The 13,612-nt window shown below is 36.8% G+C and overlaps 1 protein-coding gene and 1 long non-coding RNA gene across 2 annotated transcripts in view; one reads left to right on the top strand and one right to left on the bottom strand.

Moving 5' to 3' along the window:
- Window positions 1-13,612, bottom strand: part of LOC131426034 (uncharacterized) — a 61,206-nt gene that overhangs the window by 28,873 nt on the left and 18,721 nt on the right. The window lies entirely within an intron of this gene.
- On the top strand, window positions 8,832-9,227 carry LOC131426035 (uncharacterized). The gene is made up of 2 exons (XR_009229051.1): window positions 8,832-8,914; window positions 8,982-9,227. It is a non-coding gene; the product is annotated as an uncharacterized LOC131426035 (long non-coding RNA).

Raw genomic sequence — 13,612 nt, 5'->3', positions numbered from 1 at the left:
GCTACGAGTGCTTTTTCTACGGCGTTCGGTGTGTGTTTTTCAACACGGGCACGAAGCGTAGCATTCAATACTCCTGGTGGTGTGCTCATGAGTGAAGGTGAGTACCGTGCAGAACGGATCTGTGTTTTTGCCATGCCTGGTCGTCACTCTGATTATAGTCACTCTACTAAATCGTATACATAGAAAGAAAAATTATTCATTTCCGTAAAAGCACATGGTCATAATCAAGACAACAAAACATGTTTGACGGTAGCATTGATTGAAAATCATTTTTACCTATTTTTTGAGGAGAAATCACTCCTTGTCGAGCTCTACCCAAAATTAGGTCGTTATCTACTCAAACTTTGATTTGATCGTAAAAAATTGGTAGCGTGCTTTGGGCAAAACTTACATTTACCTAAATTTTGACGTCATCACTCGTTACCTAAAATTGAGGAGATGCACTTTAGTTGATTTTGGATAGGTTTTGACCCAAAATTAGGCAGCGGCTGATAAGAGTGTGGTTTTATCAACTGACCCACTTGTACGCGGCGGCAGATTTCCCCCCCAGACGGCTGGCTATGTCTGCCAGCCATTTTTGCCGGAATTCTGCCAGAATTACGGCAAAAGTCTGGCAACAATGCAACAACCGTTTCCGGCAGAGAATTTCGCCTAGCGGTTATTAACGGTTCTTTTCTGTTGGATTCTTGCCACACAAGATTGGCAGAACCGTTTTGAATCGATTCTACATTTTAAGCGTCTTGGTTTTATTTGTTCAATAAAAGATACATATGAAAGGCAATAAGTTATTGGCCTTCATATATACTAATCATGGAAAATGTTATTTCCAATAACGTTGCTTTTTCACTACCAAATATACCCATATTTCAATCTCATTTACCTCGTCTCAAGATTCGTGTTTTGTACGTACATGCGGAATTGACGAATATCAAATGATGTCGAATAAAAAAACCTGTTTTAATCCACCTAGTGGTGTAATGATGCCTTGCTCATAACAATCATACTATCATTTATAATATTGTGGTATTCTTCAAAATAATTTTCTTCGATTCTTAAAAGAATAACCGAAATCGGTTTGTTTGACCGTTTACTGATAAAAACTATCAATTGGAAAAGATTTGAGGTCGATTTAGAAATGTTTCTAAGGTTTTTCCCCATTTTAAATGATGGTATACAATTTTTAACACACTTTACCCTATATTTCCGGATCCGGAAGTCGGATCCGCATAACATTCAGGAATTACGCTTGGGACCACAGGATTTTTCATTTGAACCTAAGTTTGTGAAAATCGGTCGCGCCATTTATGAGAAAAGTTAGAACACATATTTTCTTTTTTTTTTGCACATTTTACCCCATAACTCCCGAACCGGAAGTCGGATCCAAATAATATTCAGGAATTTTTTATGAGACCTCAAGACCTTTCATTTGGATCTAAGTTTGTGAAAATCGGTTCAGCCGTCTCCGAGAAAAGTTAGTGCAAAAAAACGTTACATACACACATACGCACATACATACACATACACACACAGAGACATTTTGCGTACTCGACGAACTGAGTCGAATGGTATATGACACTCGGCCCTCCGGGCCTTGGTTCAAAAGCCGGTTTTCACAGTGATTGCATAACCTTTCTATATGAGAAAGGCAAAAAGAAAGAGGAGGGAAATAAACAAGACACATACACCCACTTAGAAAAAAACGTTCAACGGTGGTCCTTCATTGGTCCAATACGTTGGATCATTGGTCCAATGAAAGTCCAATCAATCGTTCAACGGGAGGTCAACACGGGACCTTCGTTTGCCGATTTTGAAACAGACCGTTGAACCGAATGCCATTTTTTTCGTTCAACAAACCCGGCAGACAGAGGTCCATTGTTGAGCCATTTTGAACATGAGGAGTTGGAGCCCCGTTGGACTAGTTTTACTGCAGAATTTCTGAAGTTTTTCCCACTTATTTGTTTAAACAAACAATACATACCTGCACAATACTTCTACTTCACGTAGAATAACAACAAATTTTCTTTCTATGGAAAGGTAACACTTAATTTTCACACTATTTTTGCAAGAGAAAAAACAACAACAAACCGTTCCAGCAAATTGAACGAATATTTCGTGCAATATATCGTTCAACAAGCGCTCAAAAATCAACAAAATTGAACGGCCTGCTGAGAGGGCAGCGAGATAATTTCGCCTGGACAATTTCGACAGCAGCTGGAATGCAGCCAGCCTTCTGACGGTTGCCAGAATTCCCCACAAGCGGGGATGACCAGAAATTGTGTTTCACAGATTTTCAATTTTTTGCCCAGATTTAATAAATGACAGATTTTCACAGATTTCTGAAATCGATCACAGACTGACAATGAGCCTCGAAAAGCCTTCAATTTGCTAGGGAAAACTGATAAAAAATGAATATCCGGCAGAGCGATTGGAAGTAGCGATGATTCCGATTAACTATTATGGAACGTGCACAGATTTTGCACACACTGTGTCTGGCCTGATCACAGGTTTTTGAAAAAATGATCTGGCATCCTTGCAAAACTTAACAGTTCTACTTAGAGTTGCCATGTTATATTTTCAAAAATCTGTCAAATTTACCTGTATTTGTCTGGGTCTACCTAGAGTGCCTATAACCAGAGTGACGACTTCTCATCCGTAATGTTGGCAACAATTCAAAACATTCCATTAGCTTTACATTGAATTGACAGGTCGTTTGTTCGTTTGGAACTGGTAGCTGTCTGGCGAAGCGAGAAAAATCCGGCGTTTGCCAGATGAATTTGGCAACCTGGCAACGCTGGTTCAACTGACATCGCTCGGAATCATTGCTGTACTGAACTGTCGACTAATGAGATGACTATTCCACCCAGAGATGCCATTTATACAGATTTATCTGTATTATACAGATTTTTACATGCGCATACAGATTTAATACAGTGTACAGATTTCTTACAGATTTCTTAAATTTAATACAGATTTATACAGATTTCACCAAAAGTATTAAGGAAAAAAAATAAACTATCTATTAGTATTTGAGGTATCTTTTATTATTTGATTGCAATGGCGAGATAAACGTATAGGAATCAACGTACAAATCACTTTTTAAAATATATATTTTTTGTGCAGATATTTAATGAAGAACACTGAAATCCATTTATATTAAAATTTGTAACTAAATTGAACTTAAAAGTTAGACAAGTCTTGGCATCATGAAACATTATTGCCAGACTGACAGTTGTATTACCTGACTCGACGTTGCATATTGGGTTTTGGAAATCCATCTCAACTTATGAAGTGAACATTTTCAAATTAGACAAGTATATGGCACCATAATTCAATTGTTGTTGATAGGAAAAAACTATATAATTTCGTCGATGAATATAATATAAGATATGAAATTTAATCTACCACTCTATAACCATAATCTATTGGAATAACACCTTTTAACATAATTGTATTGTAGAAATTTCATTTTATTAGCGAATACAGATAAATACAGATATTTTATACGAATCAATACAGATTTTCTATGAAAATATCTGGCATCTCTGATTCCACCCCCTGCTATTGAAGCTGGTTCCTGAAACCGACGCATTTTGTTTTGGTGGCGTTGTTGTCAATATGTTAAGCTACGTTCATACCATACAATCAAACCACACTGGTGTCAAAGGTTAATTTCTTCAAACCCAATATAAATATAACTAGTCTAGTATTCTCTATGAAACAAGTAATTTGACCTCGTTTTGAATAGGAAAAAGAAAGTGAGGTTTATTATAATTTGATTCTATTCCATCGAAATAGTTTCCTTATGTTGGTGCAACCGCAAGAAGAAAAATGTGAACGTGTGAACACTGCTTAAACACAGTATTTGACAGCGAACTAGAACCAAAGAACCAAAATTTTCGACTTCAAGCCAATTGTATGCAGATGAGTGATGACAATCGGGGTGGACTATTCCTCTATTCGATTCATGAGAAAAGAAAACGAAAAACTAGCAAATTTTTCGACTCTTCAGCGGCAGAGTTACCATATTCACAGATTTTTCTGTAGAACCACAAATTTTTGTACCTATTATGCCACAAAAATTTTGTGTCACAAAATACAGATTTTATCAAAATTCACAGATTTCTACAGATATTTATGAATATTTCATAAAAATGACAGATTTTCAAATATTTTTCACAGATTATGATCGAAAATATGCAACACAGATGGTACACAGATTTTTCAAGTTGAAACACAGATTTTAAAATAGTTATTCTGTTCAGCGGCCCCAACACGAGACAATAATGTTTTCTATACAAGAAGTGTTGAAAATACTTTTGATTGTGTAGTGCAAACTTTTTTCTCTCCAGAGAGAAAACTGTTCAATATGCACATTGAACTCTTCTCTTAATATTTATATATTGAACTGCAATATTTAAAGCTCTAAATGCAATTTTTTTAATGCAGACACAATACTTTTTATTCACAGTAATAATGTCACGGTCCGCTTTCAAGCAAAATCTGAAAATTGTCACAATTGAAGAATCCAATCAGCGTGACAACAGCTCACAACGAGACAGCGTGATGGTGATTCTTTTGACATATCCCATACATTTAGAGAAACTCACTCACATTTGAAGGAATGCAAATGGCAACATTTTACAAATATGGGCAAAAAACTGATTATTCATGTGTTGTCATAAAAAACGTATGATTGGAAATTGTCTTATATACTTGAAAATCTCCAATGGAATTATCAGTTCAATACAGATTTGATTTAGGTAAGAAAATATTAGCAAATGTAAACAAAATTCTCAATTAGTCTCTAAACCCAACATAAAACAACTAAGAATTTCCCAGATTTGAAAACAGCACCAAACCTAACTTTTCCGAATTTGATAATTCATCTTACAGTTTTTTCATAGATAATAATCAAACATACCACAAAAAGTTACTGAATCTTTGATGATCAAGTTGTTTACCAATTTTTTACATGTTGTTATAAATTAGTGATCGAATCATGAGCAAAAACAATAAAAAACTGCAAATTTTCAAGCAAAATCTGAAAATTATCACCATTGCTTAGTTCAAAGCTCGCCACTTGAGCAGCGCAGCTATCGCAGAAGAGTTGGCTGGATTCTTAAGTATTAGAGCAAATTCAGCAGCTGCAAGATTCATATGGGTGGTTTATAATGTAAATGAAACTGGAACAAACGTATCCCCAGCAAACCGTTTTAGTTTTATTTATTCGACCAGTTCTACTGTCAAATTTAAAACTGGTATACATTGCCGTTCTATTTTTTTCTATATTTGAAACACAGATAAAACGCTGTTGGGGCTGCCAGTTTATTTTGTTATAATTTCTAGATATAAATTTTAAAACTGACATAAATTATGCATCTAGAACTACTACAATACTGAATATGCCCTTAACCTCATAAACAAATCGTTGGCAACGTTACATTAAAAACTATGCCGTTCATGGTCAATTAGTGAAAACAAACACCGTTGTTTCCTTGTCGAACAGTTTGGTTAGTGAGTGGATGGTGTAATAGAAAATCTCTAATCGAATCGAGCCTCTGTTGCGCGGTCAGTGGAATTTTGCGCGGAACAGAATGCCTGAAAGATATGTTATTTTAATTACGTTTCTCACGAGATTAACTTGTATTTACTAACGGGTTTGGGTTTAACTTGTTCACTGTCAGGAGGTTACAGGTTCGATTCGTTGATTGATGATCAATATCGCAATTAAGGCCAGGGAGTTAGCTGAAGTTTTGCTTTATTGATGATGTTTTGAATTTGTGGTGTTTTGAAAAGCATGGCTTTATTAGTACAGGAACTCAATGCTACTGAACTTCTTCGGAGGCTGCAAAACACAACTCAATTCAACCCAATGAAGGGGTCTACCGGTGGTCGTCACCTCCTGTAACCCATTAATTTAAGTAAATTATACCTTCCACTTCAGGGACTTATGTAAATTAAAATCCCATTCGAACGTCGTCATCTGAGATGGTTTGTTAGCATAATTTTCACTTAACGCATGATGCGGCCGTCTCGAACAAGAGAGTGTGAGAGAGTTCCGCAAGTGAACGAAAACTGCTATCGTGCCAACGCGGAACGGCGAAACCGCCAACCACGCATCGATCGTACCGCTAGAAAGCAACTAATCCAACTAATAAAGATAAATTTGCGGTACTCTATCTGCGAATTCCAACAACCATGCCGCATCGAAATGAATGCTTTCCATGCTAAGTGGAACCTTTTGTCGGTTTCTTTCGCCGGGTTGGTGTTTCGGAATATTGACATATTGGAATATTAGACAAATCTGAGTGAAGTCACGTCAAGGAAATGGTGTTTTCGAAACGGGTTGGTGTATCAAAGAGGTTCTGTATATTTGACCTAAATTTGTTTTTGAGATTTTTAGTCAACATGTATCGACAATGTAGAAGTACAGCTTATAACAAGAGTCTGAGGTCTTCCGTAAGAATACAAGAAAAGAAATGTAGCATCCTTTTTCCGGAAACTTCACTCGTAAAAGTCAACCACCGAATGGACATTAAAGTTCTGTTAGAGATCCATTTCATTTCATCAATCAGGTGCAATTATGCATTTTCCACTATGAAGAAAACTCACTTGTCTGTGTATCTGTACCTAATCAGACTTGTTTGTTTTCCGTCAATGGTGCGGCCAGTCATTTGCGGTCTCACACACCGGTTGGCGGCCTCATTCCGGGTTCTCCTGTCTAGCATTGAAAATCCCGTGCCGTCTTAATGCATCGATACACAGGGCTAGCCCTAGGGGTATGCACAGGGTTGTTTGCATCTGGTAGAGAGTTTTCAGAGCTCAGGAACTAAATTGTATTCCAGTTTTACTTGAGAAAAACAAAATCTCTCGTGTCAAGTGACAACTAGAGAATAAATGGAAGGTTAACTTCTAGATGACAGAAGATAAAGTTCGTGAAAGATTTCGACTTTTGGTATAAATATTACATTTTGATAGTTACGTTCTATCGAGTAGCTAATTTTGACTAAAGCTACGAATTTCATATTTTAAACTGAAATAAATATGTAGTAAATAGTTTAATAATTGCAATACAAAGAACTTCAAGAAAAATTGAATTCGACGATACATTCTCATTTTTATTGGGTTTTTAATTTTCAAGGATTTAATGCATATTGCTTTCCAAGCTGAATTTTTGACACAGTTTCTTAACCACAAGCTTTTTTGCTCAATCATGATTGCCGAAAAAAGGTTGAGAAAACCAACAAAAAAAATAGATTTTCTTTGAAGCTTTCTTTAATATCTGCATAACTGGTAACACTGCTTTCGAATTTGACAACTAGCAGAAAAAAACAGAACCATATGATTGTGTTGTCGTTATAGACGTTAGAGTTCTGTCAGTACAGAGCAGTTGCAGTTATGATCATACTTCTGACACAGCATACTTTCATGCTGTGCAGTTCGATTTGGTGTGAATTGTGCGATACATTGGATTGGATTCTGTTGACAAATTAAACAGAAATGATTGTACCAAATGAACTGAAACCTGCATCTCTATTAATTTTGTTGTTCAGTTTCGGAAACTTACTACCGAACTGTTAAATAACAGCTAGCACATTTATTTTTGACAACGGAGAAAAAATGACGATAAGGAATCATCAGAGGAAAAAATTCGAACCTGCCACCTTCCCCTTGACAGATCTAAAAAAATTATGTTCATTGACTCAAAATAGACGAAAACGACGAACAATAAATGTCACTCTCAGCTCCGCTCCCACGTTTTCAGTGGTAACCGTATATTGTGCAGTATTAATATTCAACAGAATTTTCGAGAATCGATCATGCCAGAAATTATAGACAATGATTTTTAACTGTTGGTGTTCGTATCTAGTGATATAACTTTTATTTGTTATATTTTAGACTCTCTTCATAGTCAAATTTCACAGGTTTCAATATATTGATGAAAAGTGACGTTGGAATTGATACTCTCTTCTGTTGAAGTGAAAGACAAAAACTTTTGCTCTCTCTCTCTCTCTCTCTCTCTTCATTCGTTTTGAATGCGATCATATACGAATGAGACTGTAAAAAACGAAGATCAGGCTATTAAATTGTAATCTTTCTTTGAAAACACGTATCAATTTTAAAATCTACTCCTTACAATAAAGATGTTCTACCAACTAAACTACTCTGGTATCGTGTTTATTTCAGAAGGCATCGCGATTAAGTGGCGCAAAACACGAACATAACAATTTTGACGACGGGTGACAAAGTTGATTAAACAAGTGAAAAGTGAACGATACTAACTATGAAGTCATCCAACATTGAATAGTGGTGTAATTATGTGAAATAGTGATCATCTTTTGAGACGAATCAATGAGTAAATATTCAGAAACATGACGAACTTTAAAACTTCCATTTTCATGCCTTCCCTTGTGTCTATGATTATTTGATCATGATTTGAATTGTTAAAATATAATTGAATTTCAAGTGTTCACAGAGTAAATCAATAAAATTAAAATAAACGTTTCGCAATAGAAAAATTAACTCTAGCTCTCAGATTTTTAGATGCTTGTCTTTGAAAAAAAATCCCAAACCACCTCTCAAATGGAAGAATCATCAGAGGACCCGCGGGGGCACCAAATGGTCTCAAGCCGGCCCTGCTTGGAACCAATGGATCCGTTTCGGAGTCAAGCTCAGTGCAAACAAACAAGTTTTCAATTTCATCGTGCAGTCAACGATTGTCGTCTGCCAGTCACACGCTGAAGCAAATAACGATTAGTGTCGGTTGGAACCTCTTCATAGCAGTCCCCGTTGCACACCATCATCAGCCTACATATTTCAACATTGTAGCAGGAAACTGACCACAACGTCATTCATTCTTCGTTTGAAAAGTAAACAAATATACGGACGTTTTTGCAAAATTGAAGAAAGCCAGGTTACAAAACTGACAGATACGACACAGAGAAAAACCGGAAAACTTGTCTTGTTTTTTTTTATCGTAGATTGCAGTACTCAAACATCAACGGCGTTTCGTTCCGAGCCAACCGATGTCGAAGTTTTTAAAATAGTCAGGCCAAAGCTGACTCCGTACTAGTACTATCCGGATGTAAACCACAAACAACGCTAGGTTCATAAAAGTGTCGTATTAAACGTGACTGTCCATTAGCTAAATCCTATCATATTTCGATTGTCTGGTCGCGGCACCGGGAAAGATCTTAACACAAAACAATCAGTAAATGAGATAAATATTATGCATTTCACTTTATGCAGGCAAAGAGATATTGTAAAGAAATGGTCCATTGTTGACAAACGATAAAAGTATGTTGAAGAAAACATTTCATTATAAACAATCATATTGTTCAGTGCATTGTAAAAGTACCGCTGAAAACTGTCGTGATTGGTTAAGAGGATAAGGTTGCCATCTGCAAGGGCCTCGCCCGGCAATGCTATATGCTTAGGAAAAGCTGCCAGACTTACAAAAGGTGGGTGGGTAATGTCACTGAATATTTGATCCGAATGCTAGAATTGAATTTTGATGCTAGATTCGGGAATTGGAATCCAAACCTGAACTCTGTAACTGAATTCTGAATTGTTGAACTCATCACTGAACCTGTGTAGTAGAACTGAATTCGAGACTGGGAATCTGAATCTGAATCCTAGCACTGAACCTGGATCCTTTTTCTAATTCGGATCCAGAATTCAGCTCAGAAGATCCGGAATTCAGTTCAAAAATCTTCCGAATCTAGTTTCTAAATTCAGTCACATTTCTAGAATTGTAGAATTGAACTCTGGGACCAAATTCTAGATTTGCATTCTGGTCTAGAACCTGGACTCTGGAATGCAGTTTAGAACTCAATTAAAATTAAACACAACTTATTTTTAGCTCTAAGCTCTGTTCCTGGATTTTGGTCTGAAGTTCCAAAACTTAATGTTCAGAGTTCTGAACCTGAATTCCGAAACCATATTCTAAATCTCAATCTCGGTCAGGAATTTCTGATCTGAAACCTCTCTAACCAGTTTCAAAATTCAGATCCAAAGAACAGGTCTCGAATCAATCCTGATCTCAGATCCAGAATTCGGTTCCGAAATCCCAGCTTCCAGAATTATGGTACTCGATTCTGGACGAGAATTTAATAAAATGTTTCTAAGACACTTATTTTTGTGTAATTATTTTTGCAGTTTTACTAACTAAAGTATCAAACATATTCAATTTGAGAACAACACTAACAAACAGAAGTATTCAAAGATTTGGTGCTATCCTTAAGTACAACCACATACAAATAATAATACCCCTAAGTCCCATACAAACGAACCGCCAATGTTTGGTTCACAGCCTGAACAAGTAAGCCTAGCAAATTACTCCCTTTCATTGCGATAGTTTGAAAATGTGGAAGGAGATCGTTTCTGGCAACGCTTTATGCTAGTTAATACGGTGCAAAACAAACTTGTTTGTTTAAGTTTATCGTTGCTGTATTGAACTGCAACAATAAGTCTAAATATCACCGGCACTAGCACAAAAGATGAAAAATGAACACAAACACCCACGAATCTACAAATATCAATACAGCTAGTAGTATATTCATGGTGGCTTAACCATTCTAGATTATTGTTTAACTTACATTTCGCTTGTGATCTTGATTCTCAGATAAAAACTGTTTGTTTATTTATGTTTCACTATAATAAACAGTAACTATGGTGAACTTGTTCTTACCCTTCAGTGTTGCTAGTTTTATAGAAAACTCGTTAAAGTACATTGTCACTCTGACAGTGTATCATGACAGTGTACCGCACGATGCAAAATGTGTCCTTTAAAATTTGTCGAAGTATTCCGTATTATAATTTATATTTGGTACAACCAACATAATCAATATTCTCGTCCATATCATACTTCGTGATTTTAGGCTTTCTATTTGTATCATCCAGTGATTGTTAAATGTACTCATATACTTTCCACATTGACAGGACTTGAACACAAATTGAACTTAAATCCTATTGAAATTAATAATTTTAAAATGATGATCAGAAAAACAAAATATGCAATATCAAACTACATTGTTACCGACGATACTGACAACACTTTTTCTACTACCCTGCAGTAATATTAATTTCAACAACTTGTACTTGCTTATGTCAATTTCAACCAATCACGAGCTGGTCCGAAAATGGTTCTCGAAGTGGATTAACAATTGTCAGGTCCTGTCCTCGTCGAAAACTAACGTAGAATTATTTTTGATTATCAAAAAGTATTTTGAACTTTTTGTATGCATTTTAAGTTGATAATGTATGTTTAGGAATCAATGGGTTTGAGACTGAATGTTATGAGGTGGTGAAATTTCGAATTAGGATAAATGATTAATGTATTGCATGCAGTCTACATAGCATTGGTGTACAATCAACTTCGCTGGAGGGATATAATCAGGTGAGAGAAGTCGCTTCTGATTTTTTTAGGTCGTTTGCTCGTTTGGAACTGGAAGCTGTCATTCCAAACGAACAGCTGTCGTCACTTATGCTACAGTCACTCTATCACGTCACTTATACTATAGTCACTCTAATACTACAGTGCTGCTGTAATTCCAAAACATTCAAATCCAAGCCCAATTCTTCTAATAGCATTCCATAAAATCCATTAAAGAAAGATCACAAATCAGTCGCTAACTTGAGAATTGTCGTCCTACATCACAAGACGCGGTCCATAGTGAAACATCTTCAAGTTCCGTTGGTTCAGTATCACACAATCACCATCGATCAGCATTCCACCGAAGGCTCATATTTCGAAAAATCAAGCTTTAATTAGTCTGACATGAGAAAATGATATACAATGCACGGCCAAATCGTCCGTGTACCGTTTAAAGTTAGTAATGACAATGGGAAAGTTAGCCGGAGCTGTTAAAACTGAAACAAGCGCTAGCGACAATTTCTGCTTGTTCAGCTGCAATAAAGCGTGTGAATCTGACAATCCATTAAAATAAAACAACGTGAAATTTCTATCGGCAGACACATCGTAATTGTCTGTTTTCAATTTGCAAAATTCTCAAACCGGTGCACTCCAAACTGGTTGAGTTTGTAACCGGTCTTAGCTCGACTGATGATCCTGTTAGTAAACACTGTAGACCGGAAAGACAACCGCTACCATAGCAACGATCAAATTAATCGCATTCAACGTGGTGCCGTTCACTGTCACTGAATTTTACGAGCAATGACTTCGCAAACCTGAACTTCTCCATGGGGTGTGCATCAGCAGCAGTTGAAAGAAAAAGTCAACACCAGCCGCCGGAAAAGTGATAAAATACGATCAGAGGAAAATCAATCAACTTAAATGATGCCTTCTCGTTTCAATCCGACCGCGTCCCGCACGCTCCGGTTGCAACGATTTCGTCATCGAAGGCGTGCTGTTGATTTGCTCGGAGGTTCGATGAAGAGTGAAAACCGCACACATCAGCGGGTATCGTCATTACACTATTTCTGCTCGGAACCGACTAGAAAGGTAAACATAAATTACACAGTCAATTGGTAAATCAACCTCGGTTAGTACTGGTATCTGGCCGTAGAAAACGAAACAAACCAAGCGCATATCCGCCTCAAAGTCTCGTGAATATCGGAGTTTCGTCCGGATCGTGTAGGAGAGAGCCGCACGGTGAAAACAAACGGTAATGATAGCCGTAATTAGCGTCGTTATCCGGCAGTCAATGTTCAGTCTTTCGGTAATGTCGGTACCTGGCTGCTGTGGCTGCTGCTCCTACTACTGTTCTCTTGTCAGGTCAGTACAGGAGAAATGGTTTTCCAGATGATCAAATGCAATCTAGGCTCGTGCAATTCGAAGTGACTTCATTACCCGGGGAACTTCACAGTTGTCGGGGCGCTGATTATGTGTCCACTGCTAGTGGAAAATATCAACGAGAGCAACTTTTCTCTGTGTTGCCTACGGCCATCATTCCTGACCATTGGGTCTTGTGCTGGGACCACCTTGGAGCACATTGATTCAATCGAGAGCTGTACGAAACTTTGTAGCTTTCGGTTCATGTTTGACTTAATTAAATTTGATGTACAACAATTTTAACATTCGTGACATTATTGCGTCACCTTTTTAGTCTCGTATTTCCATCGAAAATAAATATTGGAAATAATACTGAATGTCATGTCCTATTGAAAACACTTCTTTTGTATTGTCCTTGCTGAAAACATATAAAACCTCTGCTTATGGCCCTTATTACCGTTCTCACTTCCACTTTCACATTCACTTGACTTACATGTCACTTCACTTGATTTCACCTATTACAAGTATCACGCATAATGAAGTGATCACTGTGGTGAAAAAAAACTAATATTTTCAACAAAATGTTGGTGGCGTGATCTTCATAATGACATCAAGTTCATTCAAGTACTTACTTTTGTCTCTGAAGCAACTTCCGTAATAAGAACCTACATTCACTTCACTTGGTTTTCACCGTGTAGTAACACCAGTAATAAGGGCCTATAAGTTCATCCGAGTTTAGTTCTTCATATAGAGATTGATTCCATAATTGTTTTCTAGCTGTCAAACATGAACTTCGATCATCACAAGTTAATTCGTGACGCCATCCTCTAAAATCTAATTACTCTCTCGTTCAATATTTCTATGAAGTGAGTAGGGTAA

Source organism: Malaya genurostris, chromosome 1 (genome assembly GCF_030247185.1).
Source record: "Malaya genurostris strain Urasoe2022 chromosome 1, Malgen_1.1, whole genome shotgun sequence".
Taxonomy (NCBI): domain Eukaryota; kingdom Metazoa; phylum Arthropoda; class Insecta; order Diptera; family Culicidae; genus Malaya; species Malaya genurostris.
This window is presented reverse-complemented; position numbering and strand designations above follow the sequence as displayed.